Source organism: Talpa occidentalis, unplaced genomic scaffold (assembly GCF_014898055.3).
Source record: "Talpa occidentalis isolate TD23 unplaced genomic scaffold, MPIMG_talOcc4v2.1 talOcc4.17, whole genome shotgun sequence".
Lineage (NCBI taxonomy): Eukaryota > Metazoa > Chordata > Mammalia > Eulipotyphla > Talpidae > Talpa > Talpa occidentalis.
Genome location: NW_023601754.1, coordinates 17,161,494 through 17,181,809, shown reverse-complemented (window position 1 = coordinate 17,181,809; position 20,316 = coordinate 17,161,494). Strand labels below are relative to the sequence as shown.

Sequence of the window (20,316 nt, the reverse complement as noted above, 5' to 3'; positions counted from 1 at the left end):
AATAATAATGAGTTGGGAAAATATTAGCTCCTATTACTCACTTAACAGTCATCTGGGATGAAGTTGTAAGTATGGTAGTCACAGAAGAAATGACAGAAATAGTATCTTTCCTTTAATAAGAAGTTGGGTGAAATCGATCACATTTACTGTATGCGCTTCCTTTAGAATGACTGAAAAATAAGGTGTTTCTGTATAATTGCTTATGAGTAATGGAATTGTTTTCACCTGAGCTCTGCCATGCCACAAGAAAAACACATACCAACTTTAATACAGCTGGTAATTAAAATGAATCTTCTACATAACATGCTCAGTGATTTTAAAGCCATAGGAAATTTGAACACATCATTCTTCTAGCTTGAAATGAATCCTTTTCTTCTCTTTTTCTAGGTAGATTTTCCCATTTCAAATTCTCTTCCCTCCAAATTGTCACTTTTGAAGACTACAACAGAATCAAGACATCCTCTTCAGATGTCTGTCTGGTATATGAAGTACTTATTGTCTCTTTATGAAATTAGTTGGAATTGCTACTTGACTTTGGGTTAATGTTCTCCTTGGGTGGAGCATCTGGGGCTAAGTAGGGCTTCCTTACCCTTTCTGATCCCTTGTCTACAGAGTATTTCTGTAGATAATTCCACAGGAGTCCCACCAACACACCTCAACCCTTTAGAAATTTTACCTCCTGGAATTGTAGTTTCAGTTATTGAAAAATTACTCTGTGATGAACTACATTTGGCTATTTCATGTATTATGAACTACTCCAACTTCAGTAGGTTTTAATAGGTCTCTTCGGTAAGTCCTAGGTAGGACTTGCCAGAGTCTTTAATATGCTTCTGTTTCTCTTAAAAAGGAGAATATACTATACAGCTTCATATATCATCTTTGACCTGTTTTCCATGTAATATATTCAGAAGTAATAGACTCCTTGGTTTTCCAGAGGAAGATGTCTTACTCTTCTGTTATTGCTCAACAAGTAACTTCTATAAATGTCTGTTTTTCTTCAGATACCTATTTCTCTTGGGAGGCAGACTATGTCAGGCTCCTCATTTTACAAGAATAAACAATCCTGACCATGCAATGTGTGCTGTGGTCTTCCAGTTCTTACCTATTCTTAATTTTTTTTTTAAATTTTTTTTAAATTTTTTTTTTTATTTTTTAATAGAGGCATGTTTTTATTTATTTATTTGTTTGTTTGTTTGCTTGTTTATACATGCACTGGGTACAGTCAGAAGCGCGGGAGGGTGAGAGAATTCACCAGAGCCAGAGCGAGGAGCAGAGCAGGCAGAAGGACCGAAGTACACTGCTGAGGGGAGCAGCGGGCGGCAGGAGAGGTCTGCACCATGTGGGACCCTCCTCTGGTGGCCGGGGAGCAGCCGGGGATCGAACCGGCGCTGCAGAGGCCGCGGGCAGCTTCGCAACCCAGCGCTCAACCGCTGCGCCACCGGGGAGGCCCTCTTACCTATTCTTTAGGATGAATCAGCAATTAATATTGAAGGAATTAATTTTACTCAATATAAAATTTTATAACTTCCGTCATCTATGAGAAGGATTTTTATCCCCTCTGAAACATTAATTTGAAAGGAAACAAACTTTTTTTCTTGCTGAACTTCTTCTGTCATATTTGAATACAAGCCTAGTTTCAAGCATAGTAATTTATACCATCACTTAACCTACAACAGAATCAAGGCCATCCTCTTTGGATCCATGCCTAAGTTTACTACCTTGTCTAGATACTACTTACTGTCTCTCTATGAAATTAACTTAATTACAACTTAAATATGTAGAGATGTACTTACATTTTTAAACTGTTGTCATGGACAATGATTTCTGTCCCTGTATTTGGAAATGCCCGAAAGACTGTTCATTTCTTTCTTTTTTCCTCACAATTGTAATTTTAGGAGATGTAATGTAGGGAGTGTGGCCCATGGAGCAAGCCCAAGTTGGGTTTGAGTACGTACTCTATCTATTTGAACTTTGTGAATTTGGAAAAGGTTGTTTTCTTTCTGAACCTTAATTTCTCCACCTATAAAATTGGAATATTTATACCCATCGGCCACACTGTGACCTTCCTCTCTCTTTTTTCTTTGCAAGTTAAAATGCAAGATGATCCAAAGTAAAGTTATTAAACAAAACACGAAACCAAACACACACACACACACACACACACACACACACACACAGAGTCAAGTTTTTACCCTGAGTCCATTTATTGCTCACACTGTTTGAAATTCTGCTTCCCTCTGTCAGGAAGACTTCTCTCCCCAAACCAGTCTGTTTTCTGTTCAATTCAGTACACAGACCTTTCCTGGATGTCTTCCTTTTGGTTTTTCTGCACAAATGACATCCACATGCAATATATATCTTGTGAATATTTTGGAAGTTCCTTGATCAATCATGATCTGAGATAAAAACTTTGCATTTTTTGGGTACAAATTGATTAAGCTTGCCAAAGCTGGGTCTTATCTGCCCAGTAGTCTCTGAGATACACCTTGGAACAACCTTAACTGTGAAGGGCAGCAATAGAAATTTATTCCCTAAATCTTTTTCCATCTATTATCACTGAATTCCTGAACCACCCCCGCTATTTTGTATCAAGGAATTTATTTCAAGTATAGAAAATTTAAAACATACAAAGCAGAGATAATAATAGATGTCCCATATATCTTGCATTCAGTTTTAACAACTACCAGTTTATAAGAACTCTTGTCTCACCTGTATTGTCCACTTCTTCTTCACCATTGAATTATTTTGGGACAAATCCAAGACATCATTTCATCTATGAATATTTCAATAGCTATGTTTTAAAATGACAAAGGCATCATATGAAAGTATAACTACAGTGCAACTATCACATCTAAAAAATTAATAATTTTTAATATTATGTCAAAAACAAGACCAAATGGGTAGTAGTTGAAGCTTATGACTGAGTCATGCAGAATGGGAAAATATTAATGACTTACACGTTGAGCACAGTGTGGTCACTGATGTTTCTTTGAGATCAAGAAGGTTCTCAAAGGACATCTTGCAGGGTGGGCTGGTTTTCTGAAAGGACAACAAAAGTATTAAGAATGACTGTTTTGGAATTTGGAATTGGAATTCAAGAGAGGAGGGATGGAAATTTACTTTCTATTTTACCCCTCACTACTGCTTACTTTTTCTACCCCTTATCTTTTGCACATCAAATGTTAAATCTGTGGAAACAATAAGGAGGAGAGGATTTTACATTTGTGATCTTGACCTTCACCCATATCTGAAGATGAGAAGAATCTAGCAAATTCTACCATGAAAAGGAAAGGTTGAAGTCTATGGAGTGACCATATTGTTTAAACTCCCCCCAGAAAAGATTACAGGAAGCTGCGTGTTTCTTGGTACTTGAAGACACATTGGTTGTGCTACCATTATGACCCTCTTACTAATGTTACTAATCTATATATCATCAATAGAAGATTTGATAGATTTGCTGCAGTATGAATTCCGGACTCAAACTGGAGAATCAGGACATTTATGAGAGTATCAGTCATTTGGAAAACTAACAGCAAGGCAAAAGGAGAGAGCTTCAAAGTAAGTCCAAAGTGTGCTACTGACAACCAATAAGTATCCCCAAGTGGCAACATTTCCTATCAAAATGTGACAGAAGTTCTCTTTTTAGAAAGGTGCCAAGTTAATTAGCACCTTATAGGACCTTGTTAAAGCTCCGAACGACTTTCCATCTGCTGATAATTTAATCGTTATACATGTGACACAAGGAAATCGAGCTTCACATTCTGTTACATAATGTAAATCGACAGTCAGTGAATGCTGCTCAATAGCTTGATGTCATTAATAAGGTAGTTTCTTAAACTCATAACAAATATCAAGTTGTTTTCTCAGTAGGTTAAAAAAATTGACCCACCACATGTGGCAGTTTTGAGACATGAAACAGACATGAGGCATGCAGTGCTTCCAGAAGTGGTGAGCTGCTGATAGAGAAGATCGTGTAGCCACTGATCTTTCTTTAAGGTTAAGGTTCTAGAAGGACACCTGCAGTGTGGGGCGAAGGTCACTATAGATACTGCTTTCCCAGGTTGTCTTTAGCTATTGACTGGACATGAAGGAAGGATCCTGCTCCTGCTCCAGTGGCTTCTTCCTGAGATGGTGCCATGTTGGGATGAGGAATGGGGTGCTTTGTGAACAGACCTGCAGACTGGCCTCCTGTTACATATCCATAGCCTTTCAGATTTGGGTCAAGGGATCCTTTCTGGTCTGAACATTCTGGGAGCCTCTTAGGTTTGGTGCCCTGGGAGAGCAGCTGAGGGAGTGAACTTATAACTAGGGCATAGCATGAACCATATCCTTATTCTGATCACCAATCTAGGCAGCTGGAGAATACTCACCCAGAGCCAGCCTGCATGGCCAACTCTGAGGCCTCAGGAGGGGGGCTTTCTTTTCTACTTGTCTGCGCAATGCTGTTCTAGTACTCAGTATTGCCTGGAGTCATTGGCATCTCTACATCTGTGACTTAGATTTTCCTTTCAAACATCCTGCTGTATGTACGCAAGGCTGAGGTAGGATTATGTTTAGAGATAAAACAAAAAGCCATAGAAAGCAGTTAAAAACAAAAAAGCAAGTCAGCCACCAAAACAAAGAGGAGGCAGGGGCTGGAGGTAGCAGCAAGGATCCTAACTGTAAATGTTTGGGTTGGATGGAGCAGACAGGCCGACCCTATTCTCAGGGTGATCAGTGAGTGGTCTTGAGATGGCAAGGTTCTTGAAGATCTGAGGACAAGTGTCATACATGAATGAAGACTGGACCTGAGGAGGGGTGTTTGGAGAGTGGGGATTGGGGCAGCATCTTCTCATGAATGGGGGTTCTCAACTAAGATTCCTAAGACAGAAAGTCCCAGAGGAGCTTGTCTGGGTTATAGTCCTCAGGGTAAATCCCTCACGTGGGTAAGTTGAGGTTCACTTGGGCAACAAGGTGAGGGACAGAAGTGGCATTATTGCCAGTTCAGCAGCTCGAAGGGGTTTTGGGTCATCAGTGAAGAAAATGTGTCATAGTCTGGTCTATAAAGTGCAAAGAATGGGGCCTCCCCGGTGGCACAGCGGTTGAACTCTGGGCTGCGAAAGCTGCCTGCAGTCTCTGCAGCACTGGTTTGATCCTCAGCCGCCGGCGAGTGTCCCACATGGTGCGATAGACCTCTCCTGCCACGCCCGCTGATCCCCTCAGCAGTGTATTTTGTCGGTCTGCCTGTTCTGTTCCCCGCTCTGGCTCTGGTGAATTCTCTCACCCTCCCACACTTCTGACTGTACCCAGTGCTCACATAATTAAAGAAATTAAAAAAAAGTGCAAAGAATGAACCAGAATAGTGCTTGGTGTGGTAGATAAATGTCTCTGTAATATAAATAGTCTCTAGATCTAGTGTTTTCTGTGTTCTTGGAGTACTAAATTGCCTAACTTATAATGTGTGTTTTTCCTCCTTCTTTAGTAAATAGATACATGATAATTATACAAAATCAGAAGGTACAGTAGATAATAAAAATAAAGAAAACACAGTAAAAAACCCACAAATATTCTATTATGTCCGAGCCCGCGGACTGGTCAACGAGGTTCTTGAGGGGAGAGCAGCGACCTGAAGAACAGGGGTACACCACGGAGGGAGACACGTGCACTCTTCGTTCAACTACCGCAGGTCTCGTTTACTTTCGGTTTCGGCAGGGCTTTATAGCTGGGGACGGGAAGCGGAAGAAGCAGGCCAACAGTGCCTAGCCAATGATCAAACACATATACGGATCGCCAGAGGCCGTCATGCGCACTGGGCCAAAAGAAGCTAATCCCGGAAGGGCACATGCCCTTATTTGGTGCCCGGAGGTCGTCATGCGCACTGGGCCAAAAGAAGCACAGCCAATCACAGAAAGGGGGAGTATCCTGATGCCACGAGGTAAGGCGCCAACACTATTACATAGATAAATCATATGAATTTGATATAGATCTTTCTTTTTTCTTTATATATCTCATCACACATATGTTAATATGTACATGTATAAAAATGTTCTATTTTATATCATAATTTTCCTCCTTAATAGTGAATATCTTTTCATGTATGTACAATGTTATTTTTGATGACTAAATAGTATACCACGGCATGAGTGTATTTAATCTCATTGTCTAATGATCGACATGATGCTCTTTCTAGTATTTTCTTTTCAGGAGTTGTATTCCCTGAGCTGGGAAAGAAATGAGAAAATGCCTCTAGAGACATAGACTCTCAGGGTGGGACGAGAACTTGGTTTGGAAAACTTCAGCATAGTTCTTTTTGGTGCCATTTATAATCACCTCAATCTTTGGTGGTCAAACCTCTGTTTCACAGTGATGGGAAATTTGCTTTGTTAGGAAATCATTATAAAATATTTTCCTATGAAATGATCCAGAATATACTCTAGAACACAGGCATGCAGAGACAGATAGACTACATCTGGAATCATGGCTTCTCCATGCCCTAGTCCTGTGCCTTTTTGCAGAATACTTAATCTCTTTGGCTCTCAGTTTTATCCTCTGTAAAGTGAATAAAATAAGCAGAGGTACTTAGGGCAGTTGTTAGGGATATTAAATTAGACGAGGCATGTAGAGTACGTAGTAAAAGCTCAATAAAAATCAGTCAAGACTATGATAATATTTGGTCATTATCATAACGCAGAATGTATTTGGTCCCTGCTATTTGACACTCTGTGCCATTTAAAGGTACTGAGTGTGTTTTATCCCCTTCCTCAGTCTTCTCTTCTTGACCCTCTTTTTTTTTTTTTAAAGATTTATTTATATATGCATGCAAGAGCTGGGGTACAGGCCACAGATGTTGGGGGTGAGAGGATTCATCAGAGACAGAGTGGGGAGCAGAACAGGCAGATTGACGTAATACACTGCTGAAGGGAGCAGCAGGTGAGAGGTCTGCTGTTCCTTGTGGGTAGCTCCCTGGCCAGCCGGGGATCGAACTCATGCTGCAGAGGCTGCGGATTGCTTTGTAGTGCAGTTCTTAACCCCTTGCGCCACCAGGAAGGCCTACTTCTTGACTCTAGTTGTTCTTCAAATGATAGCAACGCATGTGCCTTTACTCCACTCAGCACTTTCGTCTCTCTCTCTCTCTCTCTCTCTCCTGAATATGTTTCCAGTATTACTCATTTGGAATAACTTTAGCTCTTGTCTTCATCTTCTTCACACTCCCCCTCCAACACTTCCCTAAGACAAAATCATAGCTTTTTGACATGATCTCCAGTGGGTCCTCCATTGACTGCACAGGAGTCTTCTGTTCCCAGAACCTCTACTGCTTTCCAGCCTCAGAAGACAGGAATGGAGGGACACTGTTGTGCTGATAAATTCTGTTTTAAAAGGGGTAGTAGATGTGAAATATGAACTATTTTGGCATTTGATATGTCTTGCTTCCCATATTCTTCTTAGAGGAGGGACTTTTATGTAATTATTAATATAAAAACATTCCTTGTGTGGAAATAACACACCATGAACTGCTTGAGATCAGGGACCTTATATCCTTACATTGTTCTCCCTGCCCCCTCCCTGCGCCTGTTGATGGATAGAGCTATTAATAGTCATTGTGTATTGGACACTTACGAGATGCCAACTACTGTATTAAGTGCTTTAAATGCATTATAATTCTTCCAGCAATGCTATGAAGGAAATAATTCTGTTCTCACTTTTAAGAGTTGAAGAACCTGGAACTCAGAGAGATTAGGCAACAGTACTCAAAGTCACGCTAGCTGATAACTTTTGCAATTTTAGCAGGTCAAAAAATAACAATATTTTCTTGCTCTCACAAACTCAGAACTAATTGATAGGCAGATGAGTCAAACAGATGAAGGTGAAAATATCACCTTTGGTACTGCAGAGCTGATTGAAAAGTTTGCTTATAGATTGTGGCTGACAGGGCTTATTGACACCTTTCCTCATGAGTTAAGAGTTTGGGAACACCCACTTGAGAGAAAATTAGGGATTGTAGAGCAGTTCACTGACTTACAATAATGTGGGGAAATGAGCGGGAAGGGGGGAAGAGAATGAGAATGAATGTGAACCCCCAGTTTGCATCCTTTGAAAAGGTTGGCTTTCCCAAATCATCAGGGGGGGATCCATGAGCCCCACTGATTCGAGTCATCTCTCTGTGAGTAGGATAGGAGAGACCGGGAGGTGCCTACAATGGAGTATTTTGACTTCCTTTCAGTATATCTTAGGAGAAACAATATTCTCCTTTGGTGTATTTTTCACGTATTGACATTTCTATGGAAAATTAAATATGAAGTATATATTTGGTTGGCACAATTCTGCTCTTGACATGACGGATAACTTTGTGTGTACCAGCACCTCGAGCTGGTCTGACAACTCAAGTAATTTGCTGTAAAAACATTAAGTGACCAAGAAGGTGGGCAGACCTTCCAGGTCTTCCCAGTCTGACCAGACACATCCAGCCTGTGGTCTGTCTCTTGCATTAGAATAAATCAGAGAGAATGGTGTCTTGCCTCAAATTAAATTCTCATCTTGGCCCAACTGTTTGAAAGGGCAACTGCTTTAAACCTTTGAACTTTATTTGTAATACAAAACTTCAATTAGATAAAGGACAATAATTAGCAGATCTTTTATCTTTGGGCATAATTAAATCTTTAGGAAGGGACGTTTTAATCAATACGTTGTAATGACAAGTTCATAAATTAATTAATCCCACCAATGGTGGCTTGGCAGTAATCAATGGATCTTTAAAGAGGTTCAGGGTGAGGGGACATGGCTGTGTGAACACAAAACACAAAACTCAGTGAGTTTGGTTTGGTATAAAGACTCTAATTTATTAAGGATTAGCTGGTTCAAAAGATTACCTATTTTTTGAAGGGAAAATCATTTAAAAATGTTAACTTTTAATGTGTAGAAAAAAACAATCTTCTTGCAAGTTTTTGTTTTCAGTGTCTCTCAGAGCTCTCAACTCATACCGTGGTGGCTAACACACATTTGCAATTCCTCTGTGTGTCAGTTTAGTGATTTGATAGCAAGCTTGAATCGGACAGGAAGGTTGACTACCATTACCTATTTAAATATTTTTTTCTAAAATGGGATTCAGCAAACTGACCCACTTGACAAATCTGGCCCACTGCCTGTTTTGTCAAAGTTTATTGAAACACATCTTTTTATAAGGTCACCTCATTGCATTGAAACCTTCTCCTAAATCCGGCTGACCTCTTCTCAAGATTTTTAATTATGTCTGCAAGTCCTAACTTGTTAATAAGGTCCCAATCATAGATACTGGAGGTTAGGATATGGACATAACTTTTAGTTGAATTCTAAGACAGTTCCACTCTACATCTAGATCACATTCATCATCTGCTTTTGAATTTAAGACCACTGCCTGCTTTTTTGGGCAGGAGATTGAAGACCCACAAGAGTGGAACGAGGGGTGGGCTGTTGGGGGCAGCTAAGACGTTGCTATGAACTTCCAGGTAGGAGATGACAGAAGCTCTCATTGTGGTAGCCATATGGTTAGCGGGTGTGTGTGTGTGTGTGTGGGTGGTTCTGGTCATGGGAGTAGCTTTGTTGGGACCTATCCATGGCCTGCAGCACCTTAATTAAAAATGTCTTTTGCAAGATTGGTTGATATTTTCTACCCTACTCTGAAAGAGTATGGAAAGAAAAGGGCTCAGAATATCAAGGAGATGCTACTTTGGGGAAGGGTCTGACCCAAGCACAAAGAAGTTGCTTAGTACACACTCAACATATGCCGGTGGAATAAATATCAGCTGCAGATTATTCCCAAAGCATTTTTTTCAGAGTGCGTGTTGACTTTGGGTGAGGATGTAGGTCTCCCCTGTTTAAGATGGTTTAAAAAAATAACAAACTCATTTGAAGGGGGCTCAGAGTTCCTTGGCAGGGAGGCATTGAACACTTGGAAATATTACTATTATTTCTGGAACCAAATTTAGCAAGGACGGTTCTGTCTTTAATTACTGGTTGATGCTGAGTTGTACAGGCAAATGATTACATGCACAATTAGTTGTTCCCACAAGTAGCCAATTATGGGAACGATTATTTAAGAAAATTGTGGCTCCTGCTAAAGGGACATTACATCCGTAGCCTCAAAATACATTTCTGTATAAAACTTCCTTTTATTGCGTGTATTACGATTTTTCTTATCTCCTGAGAGAAAGTGGCCCTTGTGGTCTCATTTGTGGGGAGAGAATTGTGGAAGCCTCAATCTTGGGGGCACAGAGAGACTTTGAAAAGAGTCGGGTTGAGAACTGGAAGTGCTTCCAGGACTAGTGTTGCTCTGGAAACCATGTCTTAACCAGATGGAATCTGGAGGGAGATTTAAGTCTCTGGGTAACTGATAACAGGATCCTCCAGTGGTGCCCTATAGCAGAGCTGTGTGTCACCATGAACTCTGTGCTTGTGCTCGTCAGTGCAGTTTTCACTGCCTCCTGATGAAGATCCTCCCGAGGCCACTTCTGTCACCTGAGCATCATATATCCCTCCACACAGCCTAGTTGTCATAAAAGCATAAGCTCTGAGCCAGAAGGTTTGTAGACATCCTCTGGTCCATCTGCTTCATTTCACAGATGTTGAAACTGAGGCCAGAGAGACAAAGGACCTCACCTGTGGTCATAAGTCCAGTTGAAATGTGACCTCAGCTGATTCCAAGGCCTCGGCTTTTTCCATCACACTATCCTGGCTGCCGAGGACACCAGCTATGGGGCAGTGCAACCATCTAAACATTGTAACTGTTGTCAAGGGCCAGCCAAATGTCCTCCATGGCTGGCACACACTGAGAACCATGCCAAGGTAGATGGGCAGTGGACCTTTTAGTTTAGACATCATATTTTATATCTGATGGAATTTGAAAAATGTGTTTATCTAAGATTGCTCTCTCCCTTTGAACATTCCTCATGATGTAAACTTTGAAACCTCCATGATCAGTCCTAATCTTACCCATATTAGGAGAAGCCACAGATTCAAATGCCTGTGATTGGATTGGTTCATATAACTCTGTTCCCTGCCCCCAAATATAAAGTGTGTTTTGGTATTATTGTGCTAACCACTGTTTATCAAGTATTTCCCCCTTGTTTTCATAGTGACATTATAATCATACCTTCCTGTGGTGTATTATATGACTGCATGTACCCTGCACTAATATTTTATATCCATATCCTTGCCAAGGCTTCCTGAGGATGAAATTTATTATCCCAATATTTGGATTATAGGACTGATTGTTGAAGATCTACAAAGAACTCATACAACTCAACAAAATGAAAACAAATAACCTAATTTGAAATGGGTAGAACAGCTAAACAGACATTTCTCAAAGAAAGACATCCAGAAGACTGACAGGCATATGAAAAAAAATGTTCATCATCACTTATCAGGGAGATGTACATTAAGACCACAATGAGATATCACTTACCCCTGTGAGAATGGAAAGGACCAGAAACAAGTGCTGGTGAGGATGTGGAGAAAAGGGAATCCTCTTAGTGGAAATGCAGATTGGCCCAGCTTTATGGAAAGGAGTATGACTGTGTCTAAAAATATTAAAAATGCATCTTCCATATGACCCAGTGATTCCACTCCTAGGTATCTGCCTGAAAAATTAAAAAATACTAACTTGAAAGGGGACTTGCACTCCCATGTTTATTGCAGTGCTCTCTATAATAGCCAAATTGTGGAAACAATCTAAGTGCCCCCAAACAGATGAATGGATCAAGAAGATGTGGTATAGACACACAATGGAATATTACTCAGTGATCAAAAAAGAAATGCATGCCATTTGCAGCAACATGGTTGGCATTGGAAGGGATAATGCTAAGTGAAATAAGTCAGGAGGAGAAAGATACCAGATGGTGTCACTAATGTGTGAAATATAGAGGAAAAAAACTAAGGATAAGATAAAGACAAGCTCAGAAACTAAGCCTTAAAAGCTGACTAGGGAATTGAAGCATCCAGTGCGGGGTAGGAGGAGTCAGAACAAAGGGGAGAGAAGCACAGTGGACTATGGTGGGGAACTATGGGTGGTTTGGTGGATGCACTATGGTGGTGGTAACTATTGGGGGATCCTAATGTTACCTCAATGAATAAGTAAATTTAGAAAAAATATTTAACCACCCCCCAAAAGAAACAAAGGAAATGTATTTTCTTTCTCCTTGAATTTGAATTTATCCATGTGACTTGTTTTGGCTAAATTGTCATGGCCTGAGCAGGACTTTGAAAAATGCTTCCACCTTTGGGCATGCCCTTTGAGATCCAGTGACCCATCAGGAGAGAACTTGCCAAGGGTAGTTGTTGGTCCCTTAATCTGAGCCAGAAAATGAGAGATGGGGAATTGACCCACTCCTGGAATAAAAACCTGTGGACCTGACCTGGGCTCTGGTGGCCTGGGGCCCAGAGCCTGGATTTAGCCTTGCCCAGATGAGTAATAACTGATTTGCCTACTTGTGGAAGTGAGAATCAATGATTGCCATTTTAAGCTACTGTTAGTTTGGCTTGTTATGTACAGCATTATTTTAACAGCAGCCGACAGATACTTTTTATAATGCTCTTTGAGTAACACTGAAACAGATGATAAAAAAAAGAGAATAGGAGAATGAGAGAGGATGAGGGCACTGGCACTCTCATGGCCTTGGAGCTACAATGTGGTTGCTTTCAAGGTAGTCTAGAGATTTCCACCCAAAGCATATCTAAGCAAATCTCAAAAATAACTGCCTCATGGACTAATCCAGGAAGTGGAAGGACTAGCATTTTCTCTTGCCAGTATAAAGTCGTGTCTGGATTCTCCTTTGTCCACTCTCTGGTATCCAGAATAAAGGGATGATTGGATCATTGGGACTTGACAATAATGCACTCTTGTGGTCTGACTGCAAATGTCCCTGGCACCTTTGCTAGATAAGCTTCAAGGTAACTGTCAGTTTCTCTGGTTGACTGCTCAGAGCTCTTTGACTTTCCAGGAATCAGGGGATCAGATTTTGAAAGGTGCTTTCTCCACTTGATGGGAATGCAAATCTGATCTGTTCCCTCGAGGAGTATGGCAAAGCCTCCCTCCTCCCGGGACACCAAAACCTCTTGACTCTGGACAGATCGCAATGAAAAGATGTGGTTTCTTTCTCACAGGTTGTTTTAGTGGTTCTCTGGACTGCACTTGAATTGTGCTGTGCATGACAAAAGCACATTTTTTTGGGTGATAATAAGATCCTGGGGGTTGTAGGTGACTTTCATCTCCTCATGTTATTGGCACCAATGGCACCTTGTCCAGGGTGAGTACTGGAGGTAGACAAGTAAGGCAAACACCTCAAAATTTAAGGGGGTGCTATAAAAATTCAGTAGGGAAGATACCATTTTAATACAGTATTTTAAAAAGTCAAAATTAATGCCAAAATGCATGACGAATCTTTATAGATCATTACTCACCTAACCTCAACACTTGTCTTCCCATTACCAGTGTGAGAATTTAGCTCAGCAAATTCTAATCTCTTAGGAATCCTCAAGGGGAGTTGGTGTGACTGCCTGCCCCACCTTCTCTCCCACCACCACCAGGGCCAGTTGGCACTGTCTGGAGATTTTTTTTTTAAAGATTCATTTATTCACGCATAAAAGAACCGAGGCACAGGCCAAAGGTGTGGGGAGTGAGAAGACCCACCAGAGACAGAGTGGGGAACAGAACAGGCAGACTGACTGAAATACACTGCTGAGGGGAGCAGTGGGTGAGGCAGGAGAGGTCTGCTGCACCATGTGGGTCAGCTCCCTGGCCGGGGATTGAACCCATAATTCAGTGGCTGTAGATAGCCCCATAGGCTGTGCCCTAACCCGTTGCATCACCAGGGAGGCCCCTGGAGATTTTTTTTGGGGGGGTGCACAACCCAGTGGGGAGGAGGGAGGTGCTACTGCATGTAGTGGGTCGAGGTCAGTGGGTGAATGCTGCTGAACATCCTACAATGCGCAGGCCTGCAGTGAAGGAGGCCCTGCAATGAAGAATTGCTGGGCCCCAAATGTCAATAGTGCCGAAAGTGATAAACTCTGCTTTAGAGGTACTTAAAGCATATCGTGTCCTTGTCTTTAAAAGCTGTGCATAAGTAGAAAGAATATATCAAGCGGAGTTTGGCAGTGTAGTAAACAACTTCAGTAACAGGAATACACTTTTTTCCTCCCTCTGTTGAAAAAAAGAATCTAATCAGTCTGGGAAAAAAAAATAACTGTACTATCTCAACTTCTCAGCACTGAATTCTCTACCTCACGCAGGGTGGGCTGGATTAAGAAGGCTCGGCTGAGGATCCCGCAAAGCAGGTTTTGCTTCTGACCTTGGGCACTGGCCGGTGAGTGACCAGTGCCCACTCCCAGGGTGACTGACCTTCAGAAACAGGCCCCCTCCAAGGGCCCTGTACTCTCTAACACTTAATTTCTGAGGGAACGGTGGCCAGAACAGTGGGGTCAGTGGGGTGGCTGGGGTCAGAAGTGGTTCTCCAAAGAAAGTCTTAACCTTTAGTGGCCTTGTTTGTTGTCTGGTCATTTGGCGTCCCTCCTCTCACCGTCTGTAACACTACCGCGTCCTTGTTTTAGACGCAGGTAATGGTTTTCCCCTATTGTTGATCCAAGGGGCACCCCCATTCTGTGCCTGTTCCATTATCCCTGCTCACACCTTCTAAGTCATCTTTTCATGAAGGTCTTTTCATGGTCATTTGAGCTATTTGAGTGGAATGACCTTGCTGCTGGTACCCTGTAGATAAACGCCTCTTTCAAGCCTGTCAAAGCCTCTGATTTCATTCCTTGGTTACCTCAAGTTTTCCTGTTCATTCATCTTACTTTCACCTTCCAGCTGTGACTAGTTCTCCAAATAATTAGTGAGCTGACCATCGGCAGGGCTCTCTAATTCCTTCAGCCTTGGCTTTATCATCTGTTAGTCCGAGATTGTAATTATCTGGCCTCCAGACCTCACAGGGCAATTCCAACCATCTAAAGAAATCACGTATGCCAGAGAGCTTGGGAAATTGTAAAGCACAACACAAAGCGAAGCTGCTATTACTTTTCTCATTTCCCCACATTCATACCATGTTATCACGTCTGCTTTCAAAAGCCTCTCCCGTGAATTCTTAGCGATGTAGGAACGAGACCTGTTCATCTTAGATTTGGAAGAAAACTGGCTGCAGAATGCATGACCTGGAGGCTGGACGGGAGACTAAGTCATGACATTCGTACATATGGATACCCAGTGCATCTCTTCTGAGGGACAGAGCCTTGGAGAATCCTGGTCATTTATTCAGTAAAAGGCATTGACTGAGTGTCTTGCAGGAGACAGTGTAGGCCTTGTATAGCCTAGTGTCTTTGTCAGTTTGGCTACCATAAAATACAGCTTAAAAAACAGAAGTTTTCCTACAGTTCTAGAGACTGGAAGTCCAAATTCAAGATGGCTGGCTGGTGGGATGCTGGCTGGTGGGATGCTGGGGGAGCTCCTTGTGTCCTCACATGGCAGAGAGGAAATGCCGGTGTTTCTTCCTCTTCTTATATGGCACAAACTTTGTCACAGGGGCTCTATCTCATGACTTCATCTAGACTTACCTGTCTCCCAAAGGCCCCAGCTTCAAGTACCATCATAATTGGGGTCAGAGATTTATGGGGGAGGGACATAGTTCCATTCTTAGTACCTAGTATGGTTAACCCATCACTGGAGAAATTTGTTAAAATGCCAATTCTCACCCACCCCCAGATTCTGCCTGAGCATGCTAGGGTGTGGGCAAGATTTTCTGTTTGGATTTGTACCCCAGGTATGTCTTGCAGGTGCTCTCTGAACATGTGAGAAATACTGGCACTAATTGTAAGGAGAACAGGGCCTTTTAAAATCTGGAACTAGTTCTTGCTACTTGATGATGACCTAGCATAGTCCGTTCTCCATCATCCCTTTCTTGGACAGAGTAATGGCCCCTTCCTTTCTATGGGGGATTAGTTTATGTGAGGGTTAGGTTATGGAAGGATTAGTTTCAAAGTATTGTTCAATTCATTTTTATTAAGAATTATTATTGGTCATTAACATATGTAAAGTGCCTGGCAGATCTGAAATGCTTTTTATTTGCAGCACCATCACCAACACCATCAGGTTATTTTCTTTGCCCTCCACATGATTTTGTAATCTCCATCTTGTCACTTGAAAAGAACTTTCATGTTTGGATGAAGAACATGTCCCTCTTGGTGCCAAGTGAGGAATGCTTGCTGTCCCCAGGGGCGCCCACAGCTGGTCGGACAACATGCAATAGATACTTTGCACCAGACTTTCGGCTCCCACCCTGAGCCACGAGTCAGACAGACCGAAACTGGGCTGGTTTTCGCCTCCCATGCTGCCAATAAAGGCATAGTTGACCTTGTCCTAAGGCCCCCAGTGAAATGCTTCTTGGCCAAGTTAACTTTGTCCTTGCCTGCAACAATGGGCGGGACGGGAGCTCATCTCTCATGGAACCACCAGATGGCGATGTTCCCCTTGTCATTGGCCAGAGGCCTGCAGCTCTGCCCCTGGTCCCAGAGCCAATGCATCCTGCTTAGGTGCCCGGACCCCTTAATGACAGCCATGGTATCTCAAGGCCCTTCGCGGTAGAACATCTCCAGCTTCTCTCAGTGGAAATCCCGATTCTCCTGTCGGCCGAGAGCGTATTTAGGGTTGGTCCAAGGAAAGTAACTTTCCTCATGTTCAAATTGCCAAGCCGGTGTTTGCTGACGGCTTTGGTCTATTTTTGGAGAACTATGTCCAGTGGCTCACAGGAATCAAACAAATGATTCTTGGGCATCATTTCATTGCTCCCTTCTTTATGTCATTGGCCCCATGAGTGGCTTTTTGACAAATGGAACCTTAACAGTTAGCCTCCATAATATGATAGCAAAACCACTCCCCACACTGTTTGAAGTGCAGAGTCCGTAATAAGCCATGAACTGCCTGAAAACAGAAACAGACTCCAGGCAAAACCCTCTGATTCTGAGAAAAGCTATTAGGTGAGCACATTCAGCCTCAGCCATACCGGGGGTTACTTTTCCCACAACTTACCTGGTACTGACTTTGAGACACAGGGCCCCTCAGCATAACCAGTTTACTTAACATCAGCTTTCAGCTTTGTGGGTGTGAAGCAGGGCTTTAGGGGTACAGTGGCCATCCAAGAAGGGCAGTGCCCAACAGAAGACAGGCCACTGTGGGCTCTTCACCTGCACGCACAATTACGAGACCACTCGGTTTCAGGGAACAACCATAATGGGGTTTATTTAACCAACGGGGAAACAGAGTTACAAGGGCCACAAGTGGCTGGCCATCTCACCCTATATAGTGTCCATAGTGTTCAGAAATCCCAAACACCGTCTCTTCCAAGATGGTGCCATCCCACCGAGGGCCTGGAGCAGGTGGCAGCCGTAGGTGCTCACAGGCGGAACCACTGAGATGACGCCACAGAAGCCACAGAAACAGTCTAAAGGTCAGGAAGAACACCACTGGACATTGGAACAGACAACAAAGGCAGCAGCCCCAGGAGGTGAGGCTGAAAGATCCGATAAACAGCTCCTTGTGAGCCGCTGGCGACACCGACAGTCACTCTTCCCAGACAATTGCGGTAACAAGACCAGAGGCAGGCCCTGCCCCTCAGTCCCTGAAAAACTCTTCTGCTCCTCTCTCTGGCGCTCAGCTGCTGGAAGCTGCTTCTTTCCTCTTTTCAAGCCAGGTACAGAGCACGATTGTCACCTGGGGATCCGTGTCTTGGGATCTGGGGATTGTTCCTATGCTTCCTTATATTCTCCCCACCCCGATACCTCCTGTCTATACCATTCAACCTAGCTGGTACCCGAGACAGGGCCTGCCCACAGGTGGTAACTTGTGGCACGGGCAGTAAACACACTACATTTTTCTAACGGTTCTTGCCACTTAGGTGGCCATTGGGAAAATGCCAGTTTCTTGCCCTGCAGGGATCTAGTGACAGGTTTGGTCCTGGCATCATAATTTATTTCTTTGGTGTTCTTGGTTAGTTGTTTAATCATTCTGATCCGAAGGCAGTAAAAGGCATCAACTGAGTGTCATGCAGACAAGGTTGTCTGTGAAATGGGGATAATCGCAATCCATGCATGCCGGTTTGCTAGGAAACTTGAATGAGGTAGTATCTTTGAGACCCTTGGGACAGCGTCTGGCATATTTAATGAACTTTATTATATAACAGTTTTATCTAAAGATTGCCAGAAGACAAACTATAGATCTGAGGCACACAACAGGGGGAGGGCAAGGAGAGGGATCAAAACAGGGGAAGAAAGAGCACAAAGGACTGTGGTGATGGTTCACGAGTGCTATGACAGTGGGAGATTTACAGACATGGGGACTACACCTGAGGGAAGACATCGAATACTGTAAGAAAATGAGCAACGATGTAAGAAAATTAAAGACTTAAAAAAAAAGGTAGAAAAGAAGTCCAGAAGAAAGGAAGTCAAGGAGGGCATGGAGGAAGAGGCAGCGGGCCTGGAGTGCATGGATCTCAGGATAATGGCACCAGACGCCATGAGACTGGGGTAAAATGATGATGGTGAGCTTCATGAGGGCCTCTGGACGAGAACCACGAGGCTGTGACTATTCGTTGGTCACTCAATCAAATTTTAATACCAATAGTGAGCCATAGACTGTAATGAATAAGACTCTTGCTAGCTTCAAGATGAGTGTGTGTGTGACTGCACAGTTATAATTGTGTATTTTTATAAAAAATATTTTATTTTTGCATGGAGGAACTGGAGTATAGGCCAGAGGTGTGGGGGTAAGAGAATTCACCAAAGACAGAGTGGGGAGCAGAGCAGGCAGATTGACTGAAATACACTGCTGAGGGGAGCGGCGGGTGAGACAGGAGAGGTCTGCTGTGCCCTGTGAGGTTCATCTCCCTGGCTGGGGATCGAACTCATGCCGTCGAGGTGGTCCTTTGTGATGGTAGTACTGAGACATAACCCCCAGGCCACCAAGGAGGCCCCGTTATGTATGTTTTTTTTCTTGCTCCTCACCACCCTATAGTCTCTGTTCTGAGCACTCACAGTTCCTCATTAGCTGTTGGCACACACACACGATGAATAATGGAGAATTCATTATTCTCCATCACACTTCCTTTTCTTTTCCCCATGCTAACCTCTTGGCCTAGTGTTCTCTGTTTTTCTTCGAGACCCATCTCAAATGTTCCTCTGGCTGCAGTCCCCACCCCTAGCCCCTCAGGTGTGCCCCACACCCCAAAGACTGAATGCTCCCTGAGGCGTACATTCTGGTACCTCGTTCACTTCATCTTAGTCCTGGCAGAGTGCACTAAAAACTCCAAACATTAAATTACATGGTCAGAGAAATAATGTAACAACATACTCTTTTTTTTGGCAAAAAGTTTATCAAAATGTTATCGTACATCGTTGCCTGGCTCAGATCCCTTTGTCAACTTTCCTCACATGCATTTTGGAAGGAGGTGGGGGGCCTCACCGTTATCTATTTGAAATTGTCCTTCCAGATCTTTTACTCTTACATTTGTTTGTGAACGCGCTTGCTTATCGTTAGTAGTGATTACGCACCCTGACAACAGCACGTATTGCATTTTGGCAAGTATTTTGTTTCCAAATCTGTCTCACTGGATGGGCTGCAAGCGATCCCAGGGAACTAACTGTGTCCTATTCATCTTTTTAGCTTCAGAACCCAGCACTGAGCCAGACACACAAAGGGTGTGTTTCCCTAGGTGGCTGCCTTGCCAGCAAGTGTGGTTGCAGGTTCACATGCCAGCATGAGGTAGGGAGAAGGAAAAGGCAGGGGTGGCGTAGAAAAATCATCAGATGAAGGTTTGATTGTAGTGTAACCTCTCCATGTTGGCTGAAATTCCCAGAAGACGTCTCGGATCTCCACAGAAGCTGCAAGAAAGGGCAAGGTTGGAGCAAGCAGCTGAGCAGAACATTGAGTTAAGTGCAGGCACTGATCCCTGAAAGGCTGGGTTCAGCAGGAAGAGATGGCTGCAGAGACTGGATGAGGTCGCCTTGCAAACCCTCCCGCCCTGGGGCCCAGGGTAGGATGAGCTTGGTCATTAAGATTCAATGGGGAGGAGCAGACTCTCTGTCTGAAAGATGCCCACTGAGAATAGACTGTACAAGCACCCTCTGGATGGTAGAAGGAATAGTGAATTATGTCTCAAAACCTATGGGAAAAAGTGGTTTGAAATGACTTCTGTTATTAGAAGTGCATTTTATTACTGTAGTTTGGAAGATTGTTTGCAGACTGGAAATGCTTTCTTCAGGATCCTCCCTGAAGGTGGTTAAGGTGTTCGGTATTTGTAGCCTGTCTCCTTTCTATTAATCATTCCA

At 43.0% G+C, this 20,316-nt stretch overlaps 1 long non-coding RNA gene across 3 annotated transcripts in view; it reads left to right on the top strand.

Annotated features, from left to right (window-relative positions):
• Positions 1-387: 387 nt before the first annotated feature.
• Positions 388-20,316, top strand: part of LOC119250377 (uncharacterized) — a 216,895-nt gene continuing 196,966 nt past the window's right edge. For 2 of the 3 annotated variants that reach the window (XR_008552430.1, XR_008552428.1), the window contains exons 1-2: positions 3,215-3,558; positions 5,692-5,914. This is a non-coding gene — a long non-coding RNA (uncharacterized LOC119250377). Of the gene's footprint in view, positions 480-3,214; positions 3,559-5,691; positions 5,915-20,316 lie in introns of those variants that run through there. The other variant, XR_008552429.1, reaches the window with a different exon arrangement.